At 39.0% G+C, this 16395-nt stretch overlaps 1 protein-coding gene across 3 annotated transcripts in view; it reads right to left on the reverse strand.

Annotated features, from left to right (window-relative positions):
* Window positions 1-16395, reverse strand: part of LOC105490366 (interleukin 1 receptor accessory protein like 1) — a 1633350-nt gene that overhangs the window by 1337974 nt on the left and 278981 nt on the right. Inside the window, exon 1 of one of the 3 annotated variants that reach the window (XM_071089319.1) lies at window positions 83-15876. The exons of the other annotated variants lie outside the window; for them this stretch is intronic. The gene's annotated coding sequence lies outside the window, so the exon portion shown is untranslated. Of the gene's footprint in view, window positions 1-82; window positions 15877-16395 lie in introns of those variants that run through there. 3 annotated transcript variants of the gene reach the window in all.

Here is a 16395-nt window from a genome sequence, read left to right on the forward strand (position 1 = left end):
TAAATCCTTTGCTAATGCTTTAAAATATCTTTACACAACTATAGTATAACATAGGTAAGCACAGTTTAAAAAATATGCTTACAACTAATTGGGGCAATTGTGTTCGCAGCCGCCACCGCGCCACCGTCGCTCTCCAACGCCAGCGCAGCCTCTAGCTCGCCGAGCTCCAGCGGAAGGAGAAGGGTGGTTAAGTAAGGCGGTCTCTATACCGTGGCTCCTGCAAAGCCGACTTCCTGCAAATCGACAGGTCGTAAAACACCCAGGAAGCAACTGGCTACAAAAGCCGCTTGCAAGAGTGCGCCCGCTACTGGAGGGGTGGAGAAACCTCATCGTTACAGGCCTGGTACTGTGTCGCTTGGTGAAATCAGACCTTATCAGAAGTCCACTGAACTTCTGATTCACAAACTTCACTTCCAGCATCTGGTGCGAGAAATTGCTCAGGACTTTAAAACAGATCTGCGGTACCAGAGTGCAGCTATCGGTACTCTGCAGGAGGCAAGTAAGGCCTAGCTGGTTGGTCTTTTTGAAGACACCAACCTGTGTGCTATCCACGCCAAACATGTAACAATTATGCCAAAAGACATCCAGCTAGCACGCTGCATACGCGGAGAACGTGCTTAAGAATCCACTATGAGGGGAAACATTTCATTCTCAAAAAAATAATAATAATAAGTCTCTTCTCCCTGTTAGTGGTAGTTCTGAACGTTAGATAATTTTTTTCCATGGGGTCAAAAGGTACCTAAGTATATGATTGCAATTGGGAAAATAGGGGACAGAAATCAGGTATTGGCAGTTTTTCCATTTTCATTTGTGTGTGAATTGTTAATACAAATGTGGAGACATAAAGCATTAATGCAAGTTAAAATGTTTCAGTGAACAAGTTTCAGCAGTTCAACTTTACAATAATTATTAATAAACCTGTTAAATTGTCCTGGACAATGCCAGCATTTGGATTTTTTCAAAACAAGTATATTTCTTATTGATGGTAACTAAATGGTGTTTGTAGCATTTTTATCATATGGTAGATTCCATCCATTCACTATATTTTTCTGAGTTGTCCTACATGCAAGTACATGTTTTGAATGTTGTCTGTCTTCTGTGCTGTTCCTGTAAGTTTGCTATTAAAATACATTAAACTAAACAAACAAACAAACAAACAAAAAACTAATTCAGGAGGGCCAGGCATGGTGGTTCATGCCTGTAATCCCAGCACTTTGGGAGGCCAAGGCAGGCGGATCATTTGAGGTCAGGAGTTCAAGACCAGCCTGATCACCATGGTGAAACCCCGTCTCTACTAAAATACAAAAATTATCTAGGTGTGGTGGCAGACACCTATAGTCCCAGCTACTCGGGAGGCTGAGGCACAAGAGTCGCTTAAACCCGGCAGGCAGAGGTTGCAGTGAGCTGAGATCGAACCTCTGCAATCCAGCCTGGGCAACAGAGACTCTGTCTCAAAAATAAATTAATTAATGAATTAAACTAATCGGGGAGGATAGGACAAATTTAAAGGACATGGGAATTCATTCAGCAAATATTTCTGGAGCATCTATTAAGTGTCAAGCACACTGCTCAGTGCTGGACATATGAAAATACAAAACAACCTTTTTATCGTCCAACGAACACAGAGTCTTGCAAAAGAGAGACCTAAAATGGATCAATCGTAACACAATGTTGTTGATTATAACAAAAACACAGGCAAAATACACTACGGCCTAATATAAAGGAGTAGATACGTTTTACTTCCTTAAACTTTACCACTATGAGTTCTCTTCCCCAGAGTGCCAGACATTATAAAATCTCCAGTTAGCCTCTCAAACAGCAACCTTCATTTTCTGATCCTAAACTCCAATTTTTTAGATTTCTTAGGTGCTTTATTCTGCTCTCATCTGTGTGCTTGTAGCTGTAGCACAAGCAAGGACAGGGTTAGAGGGGGGTCTCTTTAGCCAGTGGCATTTTAGATGCACATCAGAATTGTAGGTTTCAAATGTCCAACTGCCATGATCCAACAAGCCAGAATTCTTAGCCTTTTTATGCCCCTACCCGGGTCAGACAGCCCACATGTAAAAGCACTTGACTACTTGATTAAAGGGAAAAGGTCTTTGAAAATTAAGTATCAAGTATACAAATGTCCATATATTTAATACTTCTTTAATCAAATTCCCTTAGAACCTCATTTTGGCAAGATAGTTAAATCCTTTTTATCAGGAGTATCTTTTCCTTCCCCTTAGTTTATTTTCCTTCTCCCCTGTTATCAGCTTATCTACTGAAATGCTCTTAAAAGAATTGGGGAAAGAAATAATGTAGGAAAGGGTTACTAAATCTGAATTTTACTGGAACCGGAAAAAAAAAATGTGGACAATGGTAAAAGTGAAATTTCAATATCTACGTTTGATACAGTGAAGAAAAATTAAGAGCAAACATCTTGAACCATAAATCACTGATAATTGATTTAAACCATGAGTACTTATTAGATTCAAAAGTACAAATATTACACACCCCATATTGTCAATTTATTTCACAAATGTTTATTGACCATCTACTATACGTACAGCCCTATGAAATGAGCTAAGGATATAACCATATGTGAAATATGGACATAGTATATGCCCCCATTACATTTATAGTCTGGTAGGGGTGTAAAATCTTAATAAACAAATTTATAATTGCAAATGTGCCCAATGCTAGGTATACAACACTATCAATGCAAGGCAATTTGATCTAAATAAAGAGGTCACCGAAGGTCTCTCTGAGATGGGATGTGAAGGACATGCAGGAAATAATTAGGCAAAGAGAAGTAAGAGCAGCCCAGGCATAGGGCACATGCTCTCTGATGAGGCTTTATAACAAGGATGGGGACAGAAAGAAAGTTGATGGGACTGGAATTCAGAGAAGGGCAAGACAGGTGAAGGCTAAACAACTGGGGAGGCACTGAGAATATATGAAAAAGTGAAAAACATCAATGGCACCTGGTTCCTGTCCACCAGAGCTCAGAACTGAAATGCAATTTCAACGTCCACCTGAAATGCAAATTCTACAGGTGCTGTGGCAGGGCTAGAGGCAGCAAAGTGGTGCAGCACACTCAGAAGAGTAGGAGAAGAAAAGACTGTCTGGGTGGGTGAAGTCTGAGTTGGACACTAAAGGAGGAGAATGACCAGGGAGAAATGGAAAAGCAGTAGCAAGGGTGTGTGCCAGAAAGTAGAAAACACTTGACATTAGAAGCAACTGGATGACTAACTAGCTTGATATCTTATCCTACAATTTGCTTTTCTAAATTGCTATTTCTTTTTCTTTGGAGTTTTAAGAAAATCTAATTCTACATCATGGCCGTGTATCTGTTTAAAATGAACTAAGAAATTTTTTACATGATGTAATACAATAATGAAATCGATTACCTCTAGCCTTCATCTTCAAACATTCTGTCTTTTGTTTCCAATTTGCTTTTTGGTCACCTGTCTTCTTTTCTAGAAATACTCAACAGTCACTAGGCCTCCAGAAGCATTCATCCCAATGAAATTAACTTAATTTTAAAATTCCACCTTTTCTTTCATTACCTTTCTAATATAAAACATGTGTGTAATTTTGCCACTGAAAAAGAATGTTTTTAAGGTCTCCTTTTTAGTTTTACCTCCTTTATTCTGAGGCTAGTTGAGTTACCTGGACCCTTCAACCAGTACTTGTTACAAATGAAGCAAATATTATGTTAGCCTTTTGTTGATCTGTCAGTTCCCATTAGAAATTTTATTTTTGAACCTCTCTTAGCATGTATTCTATAATTAAGATAAATGTATTTTTTAAATGACCTACTACCATGGCAAATGATTAGGATGTGTTTATTTGCTTGGTGCTCTTTTTGCTGATAGGAGCATTAAAAGCTTTAGTTTTTCAGCACTTAGAATAGGATATGTAGTATTTGTACACCAAACCCCTGAAACATGCAATTTACCCATATAACAACCTGCACATGTATACCTTGAACCTAAAATAAAAGTTGGAAAGAAGTAAAAAGGAATGGTTGCATACTTTGTTGATAACATTATTCTAGATCAATTTTTTTAACCATTTTTGTTCTTTTCAAGTATACTATTGATAGTGTTATAAAATGATACACCAAAGTACCTCACTGGTATTTTCACCAACTTTTCTTACAGGAAATATGATTCCCTGGTTTCATCAGCTCTTCCTTTTCAATGATTTCTTATATAAGTGTGTATGTCAGGTTAATTTATCTGGCTTCATTTCATGTAGACCAAGGTCATGAGTTTAATTTCTTTGGAAGCAGTTCAGTGTTTTAAATGGGAACTAAATTTGGTCCCAAACAGACCTGATTTTCCATCTCGACTCCTCCCACCCCCAATGGCACCCCTTTCCGAGGTCACAGGAGATAGAGTGCTTTATTCTATCTGGACTCAAGACCCACCCAAGTAAGATACATTTTGAAAAATATTTCTCCCTGTAAACCCTTAAAACCCCAATATTCAGCCAGTGGTATGGGTTTACATGCATTTTCCTTTGGGTCAAAGTAAAGTATTTGGGTAAATTTCCCAGTTTCCATGACACTCAGTTGCTTCATCTTCAATTACAGAAAATGTTTAAAGGATTTCACAGGGTCCTTGTGACATCTAAATATGGCAAACACCAATGATGTCTGACACATAGTAGTTGCTGAACAAATGTTTATACTTTCCTTCCCTGTGCTTGATATTTTCTATCCACGTATGGACCAAATAAATTGCTAAAATCATAGATTGCTGACATAGAATTGTTGTCGTCCTCCAAATAGCTTTTGTAGCCCAAGTGTATTATTATCTATGAGTCACAATTATAAAAATACATATGTATTTGAAATGATTTATGGGTATTTAACAATAAACATTTAATCGGCCCCATTAGCTTTATGTGAATACAATAAAAGTCATTGGAGAAGTTTTTTTTACTTAAAGTAATTTTTAAATGGGGATAAGAATACCAACCTTTTATATTTATTGCTTAAAAAGAAATAGGTTAATAAATATAAATCATTTGGTACAGCATAGTGCACAAAATTAAGTCCTCAATAACAGGTAACTTATTATTTTTTAAAGAGCCTTAAGAATTTTTTTTTTTTTTAACCAAAGAAGTACACGAAATCATAGACTGCTAGAACAATTTAGAAAAAAAGAAAGAGCACAAATGGGGTCGGAGGTGGGTGGAGTTGCCTAAAACAGGAACTATTCACTCCTGCCTTAGCCCCATAGTAGCTTAGTAACGTTTGACAAGTCAACCTCTGTGAGCCTCAACGCTTTCCTTTAACCCCAGGGTGATTTGTTTCACCATTCAACAAATGTTTACTGAGCACATAAGGCGGGCCACATAGAGTGAACCTTTAATATGATGGCATATATGAAAAGGTCTATACATAATCAAATAAGATCCAAATGCAGGTTCCTGTGAGTTTTGATAAGAGATCTAAATATAAAATTAATTAACACTTTAGCTGCCGACAGAGGAGTTGGATTTAATGTTGTGATCATCAAGATGCCATTCCTGAGAGCCCTCATGACACTAAAAGGCAGGTCTTTCCTTAAAAGCACAGGACCAAACATGGAAGTGTGCTCTGTTAGATGTAGAATAATTAACGGATTGCTATTGTCATCTTACTTAACTTTTACACACTTTCTGAATCCCAAGTCATGCAGAGAGTCTATGTACCTCTAGCAATGTGAGAGCACATCCATTTACATATACTATATACATACATACATATATCGAAGCCTAGTATATGAGCTGCAGGGACTTTGGTGGTAAAACTGGTGCTTGCAAAGGGCAGCCTGACCCAAAGAAAGCCTTTTTTTTTTTTTTTTTTTTTTGAGACCCAGTCTCTCTCTGTTGCCCAGGCTGGAGTGCAGTGGAATGATTTCAGCTCACTGCAACTTCCGCCTCCCGGATTCAAGTGATTCTCCTGCCTCAGCCTCCCAAGTAGCTGGGATTACAGGTGCCAGCCACCACACCTAGCTAATTTTTGCATTTTTAGTAGAGATAGGGTTTCACCATGTTGGCCAGGCTGGTCATGAACTCCTGACCTCAGATGATCTGCCCACCTCGGCCTCCCAAAGTGCTGGGATTACAGGCATGAGACACCACACCCGGCCAAGAAAGCTTTAAAGAAATAAAGGTGGAGTTAAAGTATTCTCCAATGTTTATTATGTTGTATTGAAAAATATACTGAAAAAATATCTGGATCAAGCTTCCTTGAGTTGAGCTAAAATACAAGCGCAAAACTTTATGTGACAGGATTAATGAGGTTCACACAAGTGAAAAGATTGGCTCTACCTGTGCATGTCTTCTTTTGCTAAATGCGACATACTTCTCCACGCAGGACTCATTTATTAAGTTGGTCTTCTATATGGAACAAAAATTCACTTAAGCTAGATTTAATTGAAAATATAGTCCCCTGCCCCCACCACAAACTACTAAACCCCAGATTCAGCTAGGGTCCTGAGCTGATATATATTTTCCTCCATGTTTTTTTCTCTACTGAAAAAAAAAAAAATCATGTCACAGTTATGCAGCTATGCAGCTGTTTCACAAAGGCTGAATCTTGCTACTGTTGCGTAAATGGTATCATTTTCTTGATAAAAAATGTATTTGTATATTTACTTGCCACCCAGAATATAGCATGAGGCTATCCTCGGAGATTCATCAGCTGGATCTACTGCAATAAGGCGATTGTGGTCCCCCGTCAGCATTGCTCTCGAGGTGAAACATAATTAGCACTCCATCAAAAACCACTTTGGAGAACACAAACAGTAGCTGGCTTCCAAATCAGACTTCTGAAAAGAACTGCATTATACAGTATAAATAAAATGCTAATTTATTATCGATTGTATGAGGGTAGTGCACGCACAGAGAGGCTTGGTTGCTTTCCAATATAAAGTACATATTCGATTACATCCACCCACCCTTTATCTTTCGTAATAAAGATGCTTGCAAAGAGGTTGGGCTGAACATTCTTCACTACACTGTGTGCTGTGGGAGTTAGGACAAAAAGAAATCCTGCTCCTATCCACAAGGATTTTACAGTGTAGAGGGGAGAATAGAGCATGCCACAACAGAGTAGTCTCCCAGGTCCTGCCCCTTAATCACTGCCCTTAGTAGATATCTTGCCTGAGAAGCTGTGCTTGCCCAGATTTAAGACTCAGGGCTAGAATAAAAATCAAGGTTTGAGTAGCTGGAAGTACTGCCCTATTAATAAACCATTTTAAAGCCTTAAAATGGAACAACTCTAAATATACTTTTGGTCAGACATAGGCACCCAAGTTACAAATCATTTGACAGCTGATGTGCTACAAAGTCAGTATTTGGAAATGTTCTTCTGTAGGGATTTTTAAAGACTACAGTAAACCAAAACCTTTCCAGGGTGCTGTAAGTATAATTCTGTCCAGAAGGAGTAGGAGAGATTAGATGGCATCTCAAGTTTCCTTACAACCCTATAACTCTGTCGTGCTGAAGTACTTACATTGCAGAGGAGCCATGCAATTTTATGCTACCCCGTTAAAATACTATAAAAAAAGAAATGTTCAACGTAACAAAGTAGAATATACCAAACGCCATTCAGAATGAAGGTGAGGGCAGATGGAAAGACATGGATTAGTTAGGTAGTGTATGTTCTCAAATGGGAAGGATTATTGTAACAGAATTAAATTGATTTCATAACATAGTGAGAGAGTCCTGGCTTGATTCAATTTGCTTTGAGAAGAATCATATATAGCCAGTCAATATGGTTCCACGAAGATGAACAAAAAATCAAATGTTGGGGGTAGAAAAGGATCCTAGTAATCATCTAGGTCAGGGTTCAGCAAGCTTTCCTTGTAAAGGACCAGGTAATAAAAATTGTAGGCTTTGTGAACCCTACAGTCACTGTGGTAAATATTCAGCTCTGCTGCTAAAGCACCATAGACAATAAAAAGCAGCCATTAACGATATGTAAACAAATAGGTGTGGCTGTGTTCCAATAAGACTATATTTATGGGCACTGAAATCTGAATCTCATATAATTTATGTGCATCATGGAATATAGGTTGAGTATTCCTTATCTGAAATGCTTGAGTCTGTGTTTCAAATTTCGGATTTATTCTAATTTTTGAATATTTGCATTTACATAGAGAGATATATCAGAAATGGGACCCAAGTCTAAAGAAGAAATTCCTTTATGTTTCATATACTGCTTATACATATAGCATGAAGGTAGTTTTATACAGTATTTTTAATAATTGTGTGCACAAAATGAAATTTTGACGGCATTTTCACTGAAACCAGTCACATGAGGCCAAGGATGGAATTATCCGCTTGTGACGTCATGTTAGCACCAGGAAAGTTTTGGATTTTGGAGCATGTTAGATTTTCAGATTTTCAGATTAGGAATGCTTAACTTATATCCCTCTTTTCTGATATTTTTAACCATTTATAAATATCAAAACCCTTGTTAGCTTGGAGACGACATAAAACAAGGCAGTGGACTCCATTTTATAGTACAGTGGTTTTCAAACTACTTTTTTTAGTAGCAGATCTCTTCAAGTGAAATTGCACAGGTAGGGCTAATAAAAATTACCTTTTAAGTAGGAACTTCCTCTCTTCTAATAAAATTACATAAAGAAAATAAGAGCAAGATTGCATTGACTTAGGGGCACTTACAGGAGCTGCCTATTTGCTGCTCCCAGAGGCCCACCTCCCCACCTTGCCCAAACTGAAATTCCTCAATGTACAATATGGTTTGTCTGTGTCCCCACCCAAATCTCATCTTGAATTCCCACATTTTTGGAGGGACTGGGTGGGAGGTAATTGAATCATGGGGGCAGGTCTTTCCCATGGTGTTCTTGTGATAATGAATAAGTCTCACGAAATCTGATGGCTTTATAAGGCGGAGTTTCCCTGCACGAGCTTTCTTTTTGCCTGCTGCCATCCGTGTAAAATGTGCCCTATTCCTCCTTGCCTTCCACCATGATTGTGAGACCTCCCCAGCCATGTGGAACTGTGAGTCTATTAAACCTTTTCCTTTTGTAAATTGCCCAGTCTCAGGTATGTCTTTACCAGCAACGTGAAAATGGACTAATACAATGTACAATTCAGAACCCATGACTATCATTCAAGCTACTCAGTTTCTTCCTGAAGAATCTGAGGCACACAAAGATGAAATAATTGTTTGAAAGCATTGGTCATTTTAAGCAGACAAGCTCCAGAACATGAATCCTTCATGTGTCCTGGTTTTGGCTTCGCCAAAACACAACAACATAAGTTTTTAGGGGTAAAACCCAAGTTGAAGTTACACGTGAGGGCCAACCAAGTAAAAGAACAAAATGCTGCCTGAGTATCTAGTAGAAAACCCTTCTCTCATGGCACTCCATGTCAGAGACATATGGGGAATTTGTGGTTAAGATTGGAGAGTGTTCACCAACTAGGGGGACATTAAACCAGAGTCTCCCTCACATGTGAATGCTTTCTAGTAGCAAACAGGGCACTTATGTGCAGTCTCTGGAGGAGCCCAAGCCCTAGCCCTATCAGGATGGGACTGCTTTCATCTGTGCTTCTCCCATCATTCTGAAGTGACTCAACACCAGATCACTGCCAAGGAGTCTCATTCTTCTTCCTATGATGGTGTCCCTGACTTTGGATAAAACTGCTTAATACAGCATTTCCCAAAGAACATCTCTAATAACACTAGTGTTGTATTTCCAGAGATGCAAATAAGTGTTCCCAAATCAAAAAGGTGAAAAACAAGTTCCTCTGATCAAACAAGCATATACACTATTCCCCATTAGTAATCCACAATGCACATTGGCAGGTTAAAGGATCTGAGAAACCTTACAGGAAAGGATCTTACTTAACTTTTTAAACCAGCATTTCCCCCAATTTATTTTAGAATGTAACTGGGTTTTTTATTCTTCTGTTCTTTATTTTGTTCTCCTTTTCTGGACTCACACCTTTCAGTGGAGATGAAAGAAACTAGGAGCTGGTTTTACACTTAAGATTGTTTTGTGATACTTAAAAGCTTATTAATTTACTCAACAAATACACTTTATGTGATTACTGTGGGCCAGACACTGCTGCAGGCCCTTGGAATACTTTGATGAACAACGACGGCATGTTTCTCTCTTGCGGAGTTTATATCCTAGTTAGGGAGACAAACAGAAAACCAGTAAATAAATAAATTTATCCATTCTACAATGATTTATTGAGTACCGACTTTGTGCTAAGCACTGTTTGTGCCAGGAAATGGTGATTCAGACAAATGACCACCTTTGTGCCTTCCATGACAATAATAAGTTAATGATGAAATTCACCTTACTTAAGCTCTTATTACGTGCCAGGCACTGTTCTATGTGCTTTACGTGCTGAGCACCAAAACCATCTACCTCTATATTCAGCTTGGATATTGAGGACTAAAGCTCCCTAACCTCATACCTCTACGATAATGTAACTTTGTATCCACTGTCATTACTTTCCCTGAGTCTCTGGCCGAAGCAAGTGGTTTGACTGTTTGTTACAGGGACTTTCCAAAGGACCCATCTCTTCCCAACTTTTCAATAGAATCAACAGAGAACTTACATTGTACAATTTTTGGAAATTCTGTCTGAAATTCCTGGCTTTCCTGTTTTCACCAATCCTGGACTATCATATCCTGATTTGTACCCAATCTTAATAAATTCCTCTTTTTGAAAAAAACCCCACCTTAAACCAAACTTCCAATTCTCAATAAATTCCGACCTTGCCTTCACCTTTGGGAGACAAAACCAAAGTAGTTCTCCTGAGTTAGTGGTCTTCCTTATCACAGTTATTTTACCAACAAGTTGTATTGCTAATATTTAGAGAGTCAACATTCTACAAAGCTGAATTCATTTATGGCTCATGACAACACTATGTTATATGTATCATCACTGTCCTTTTTTAATGTATGAGGAAATTGAGGTACAGATAGTCAAAGTAACATAGTCATGGTTCTACTGCTGGCAAGTAGCAGAGGAAAGATCTGAATAGAGGATATTGGCTTAAAAGACCACAATTTTGTATAGGTTGGGATGAGTGCCATGAACTCTAAAGTGAAGTGACATGGGAGTCATGAGCTGATTTAGATGGGTATTCTAAGAAGTCATCTCCGAAGAGATGATATTTGTGCGAGACTTCAAATGATGAAAGAGAAAGACTCATTCCAGGCAGAGGCAATTCGCAAGTGCGGGAATGAACTTGGTTTACTCAAAGAAAGGAAAGGCTAGTGTGGCTGGAATGTGGAGAGTAAGGGGAAGAGTGGTAAGAACTGAAGTCAGTGAGAAGGCAAGGGACAGTCTATTTAGGATCTTCTAATGTGAGTTTAAATTTTATTCTGATTACAGCAAGAAGCTTTCCAAGGATTATAAGCAGGGATATGAAGAGTTGTTTTAAGTTTAAACACCTATGAAGCATAATTTTCTCTCTCTATGAAACTAGAACCAGGCAAACATTTCTGCTCCATATTAAAGAATATTTACTCCAGGCTGGGCGCGGTGGCTCAAGCCTGTAATCCCAGCACTTTGGGAGGCCGAGATGGGCGGATCACGAGGTCAGGAGATCAAGACCATCCTGGCTAACACGGTGAAACCCCGTCTCTACTAAAAAATATACAAAAAACTAGCTGGGCGAGGTGGTGGACGCCTGTAGTCCCAGCTACTCGGGAGGCTGAGGCAGGAGAATGGCGTGAACCCGGGAGGCGGAGCTTGCAGTGAGCTGAGATCCGGCCACTGCACTCCAGCCTGGGAGACAGAGCAAGACTCTGTCTCAAAAAAAAAAAAAAAAAGAATATTTACTCCAAACTAAAATAACCTAGATGCTTGGTCCAAGAAACACCTGCTCCTAGAAGATGACTATGAACTGACACAGTGACATATTTGTCAGAACTCAATTCAAAACCATTGTCTCACAGTACCCACCAATCCAAATCCATTCACTCAAATGTATCCAACAATTCAAAACTATGCAGTGAAATTTGTCCAAACTTAACCAATCCCTGCCTAAAAAGACCCACCTTGAAACAAGCCAGCCCAAACTGTAAAATATAATAAATGCCCTATTCTAATTTTCCCATTTTGAGATCCTAAGACTCTGTAGAATTATGTTTTTTCTTACAGCAGACGGTCCAAAAACTTAAATATGTATGATCAAAAGGTTTTTCTGGTGTTCATTTGGGGAGGCTACAGTCAACACTACTGTGTGAAGAGTATGGATCAAAGGCCAGACAAGAGAACAGAGACCCATGAGGAAACACCTGAAGGACAGCTGAAGAGAGATGAGGGTCAACTAAGGTTGGGGGCAGCAGAAAAGGAGACAAGTGATTAGACTTAGAATATATTTTGCAGTTAGAAGTTTCTGGAAGATTGTATACTTGTAGGTAGAGGTTTAGGGAATGAGAAAAAAAATAAATGTTATCTAGATTTTTATTTATTATTAATTTTTAAAATTAGCATGATTTTCTTAACCTGGGCAGCCAACTAATGGTAGTGCCATGTACTAGGGGGAGAAGTTGAAGAAGAATCAATTCTGAGAGTAGAGGATAAACAAAAATTTCCTTTTAGGCATGTTAAATTTGAAGGGCCAATTAGCCATCAATTGGAGCTATCAAATAAGCATTTGGAATTATGCTACTGTGGAGATATCACAGTCATTCGGCTTAGAATTCAGCCAACTTGGGTGTTTTTCAAGGCTACTGGGGAACTAAGGGAAACAAGAAGTGAGAGATAAATTTGCAAGGGCCATGCAAAGGCAGCTAAATGTTATTTTTATGTTTGAGCAAATGTTATCTTTGGGATATGAAATGGAAAGATCTGAGAATAAAAATTATGGAATGAAAGGAGTAACAGTTGGGAATACATATAGTGCTAGTGACAAATTGAAATTGCTACTAAGAAGTGCTCTAAAATTATTACTTGTAGGATTTTCTCTTTATATCCATCTGACTTGTTTCTGTCCCACGAAGGAAAAAAATCACCAATTTATCGCTTTCAGCAAGCATGTGTATATTCAGAATTGCCACACTGCTCTGCTCTTCAGAAACATAAAATATACCACATTGCATTGAACAAAACTACAACTGGAAATTTTTTTAGAAAAGATAAGTATTTGTGCTGTGATTGTGCTATCATCTGGAGTTTATTAAAATGTGACAATATATTAGTAGTAAAATAGTACAGTAATATATTAGCAGTAAAATAATACGAGTACAATAATATGTCTAGAACAGGGATTCCCAACCCCTGGGCTGCGGCCCAGGTCAGAATCGGGCTGCACAGCAGAAGGTGAGTGGCTGGCCAGCCAGTATTAAGCATTACAATCTGAGCTCCGCCTCCTGTCAGATCATGGGAGGCACTAGATTCTCATAGGCATATGAACCCTATTGTGAATTGCACATACATGCAAGGGATCTATCTATATTGCATCCTCCTTTTGAGAATCTAACTAATGCCTGATGTTCTGAGGTGGAACGGTTTAATCCTGAAATCACCCCCCAGACTCCATCCATGGAAAATTGTCTTCCACGAAACCTGTGCCCGGTGCCTAAAAGGTTGGGGACCACTGGTCTAGAAGTAACTTACATGTAGGATTCTTACTCATATTAGCTGTGCCTGGGTGAAAATCCTTTAAAAATCATTTTATAATAATTCTAAGCACAATACACTCACAGATTATATGCATTTGCCAAGGCCGTTTTAAGAGCTTCAATATTTTACCACCTTTACAAAGAGGTATGATTAATATAATCAGAATGCACCTTATAAACATTGGTGGAGTAGAAGAGGAATCAGTGATTCTACAAATTAATATAATTATCATATTTTCAAAGCATATTGCATGAAGCCTAGATTTGAGAAACTAGAAACTGCGAAGAAAAAATAGAACATTAATTTGCATTGGAATATTCATAGGCTCAATTCTTCTCTCTCATTTCGAAATTTCTGAAAATTTCCTGTTACTCTTCCTGCTTTCAGTATCTCCTTACATTAATCTTTCATACACATGGTGACTTGGGTTACCTTTCCCAAAAGCAGTATTTTCATTATTATGTCACTTTAGGTCATCAATGACTGCTCATCACCAATAGCATAAAATCCAAGCTTTGATCTGCAACTCAAGAGCCTCTGGAATCCAGAGAAACCTCCTTTTCCAGCCTTCCCTCTCTCTACTTTTCACTTTGTGACATCTAGATTTATCTTTGCAATCACCTCTGAATAGAGCCTTTCATTTCTACCTCTCCTTTTTTTTTTTTTTTTTTTTTTTGAGACGGAATTTCACTCTGTGACCTCCACCTTCTGGGTTCAAGCGATTCTCCTGCCTCAGCCTCCCAAGTAGCTGGGATTACAGGCACATGCCACCATACTCAACTAATTTTGTATTTTTAGTAGAGACGGGGTTACTCCATGTAGGTCAGGCTGGTCTTGAACTCCCAACCTCAGGTGATCCACCTGCCTCAGCCTCCCAAAGTGCTGAAATTACAGGTGTGAGCCACTGAGCCTGGCCCCTCTCCCTTTTATTCATACTTTTTTCCCCAAAGAGATTATGCCACCCTAAAAAATAAATGTCTTGCCATTCTTCTTAGCTCATAATAGCCCCTTGTTGTTTTCAGCCTTTAATTACTACATAGCCAATAGAGCTCATATTTTATGGATGAGTATGAAAATGATGAAGAGGCATAAGATGTGCTTCATTAAACCTGTCCTCTCAAATTTGGTATCAACATTCTACAGTCATAACTTGCTGTTCCCCTCCAAATAAAAGTGTGAACAGTTACAGGGCAGCGGCCTCATTGATATACTTTTTAATGTCCACAAGCTTATAAGTTGAACTCAGCAAGATTTCAGTGATGATCTCCTTTGGAATTTGCCAAAAGATTTTTTTTTTTCAGTTTAAGAAAATGAAGATAAGCATCAAAGTATAGTAGAGCTTATTAGTAGGGATTATAAGGGCTGACAAGCCTCTGTTCTCGTTGATCTCCTCATCCGGGGAACCTCAGTCAATTAGAGTCAATTAACAGATATATGAACTGAATCTTCTGAGTGCAAGGCACTGGGTGGGGGTGTGTATCACCGAGCATGACAAAGCTAGGGCCCTTATGTAGTATCCATTCATAACTGCTTGTTTCCTTCAGGGGCAAAGTTTTCTTTTCCAGAATCAGGTGAACTGAAAAACAGAAATCATGAGAATATTTCTAAACAAGATGAGATGTAGGCTAGCTGGTTAAGAGCTCAGTGACAAAATAAGAAAGGCTGTAACTAACTCAATGGCAAAAACATAAGATATGTAACTTCAAACAGGTATAGCAACTGATCAGCAACTAACTCAATGACAAAAATGTAAGAGCTGTAACTTCAAACAGGTATGGTAGCTAATCAGCAAGAAACAAAAGGATCACTGTCCTCCCTGGATCTGGAAGCTAGAACGGTACAATATATATATAATACTTAGGAGAAAAAAACGCATTTTCTGAACAAGAGAGCATATTTTTCTCTCTCCCTCCACCTCAGGAAATAGGACTTTTTGTTGAGTAAATAGCAATAAGCTACTTTGATCTCTATTTTCCATAATAGGGCAAAGATGTTTGCATTCTAAAGAAAGTGAGAATGGCCATCAGGATTTTGTTTTGCCAAGAATGTGTTTGTAAACTCAGGACCAGAGCTGAATTATTTGGCACAACAGAGGAGAGTTTTGAGGCTATGTGGGAAAGAGATAAAGAGGAACGAGACAGTTGGCGGCTGAAGAGAGGGATTTGGGAAGGGAAAAGCAGGCGGATGTAAAGGAAAACTTAATTTTGTTTCTATCAAGTGGTGTGTGATGTAAATCCTCTTCTTTTTTTTTTTTTTTTTTTTTTTTTGAGACGGAGTCTCGCTGTGTCTCCCAGGCTGGAGTGCAGTGGCGTGATCTCGGCTCACTGCAAGCTCCGCCTCCCGGGTTCACGCCATTCTCCCGCCTCAGCCTCCCAAGTAGCTGAGACTACAGGCGCCCACCACCACGCCCGGCTAGTTTTTTGTATTTTTAGTAGAGACGGGGTTTCACCATGTTAGCCAGGATAGTCTCGATCTCCTGACCTCGTGATCCACCCGCCTCGGCCTCCCAAAGTGCTGGGATTACAGGCTTGAGCCACCGCGCCCGGCCTAAATCCTCTTCTTGATCTCTTTTTTTTTTTTTTTTTTCTTCGAGACACAGTCTCGCTCTGTCACCCAGGCTGGAGTGCAGTGGCATGATCTCAGCTCACTGCAAGCTCCGCCTCCTAAGTTCACGCCATTCTCCTGCCTCAGACTACAGGCGCCCGCTACCACGCCCTGCTAATTTTTTGTATTTTTAGTAGAGACGGGGTTTCACTGTGTTAGCCAGGATGGTCTCGATCTCCTGACCTTGTGA

The sequence above is a fragment of the Macaca nemestrina genome, chromosome X (assembly GCF_043159975.1).
Source record: "Macaca nemestrina isolate mMacNem1 chromosome X, mMacNem.hap1, whole genome shotgun sequence".
Lineage (NCBI taxonomy): Eukaryota > Metazoa > Chordata > Mammalia > Primates > Cercopithecidae > Macaca > Macaca nemestrina.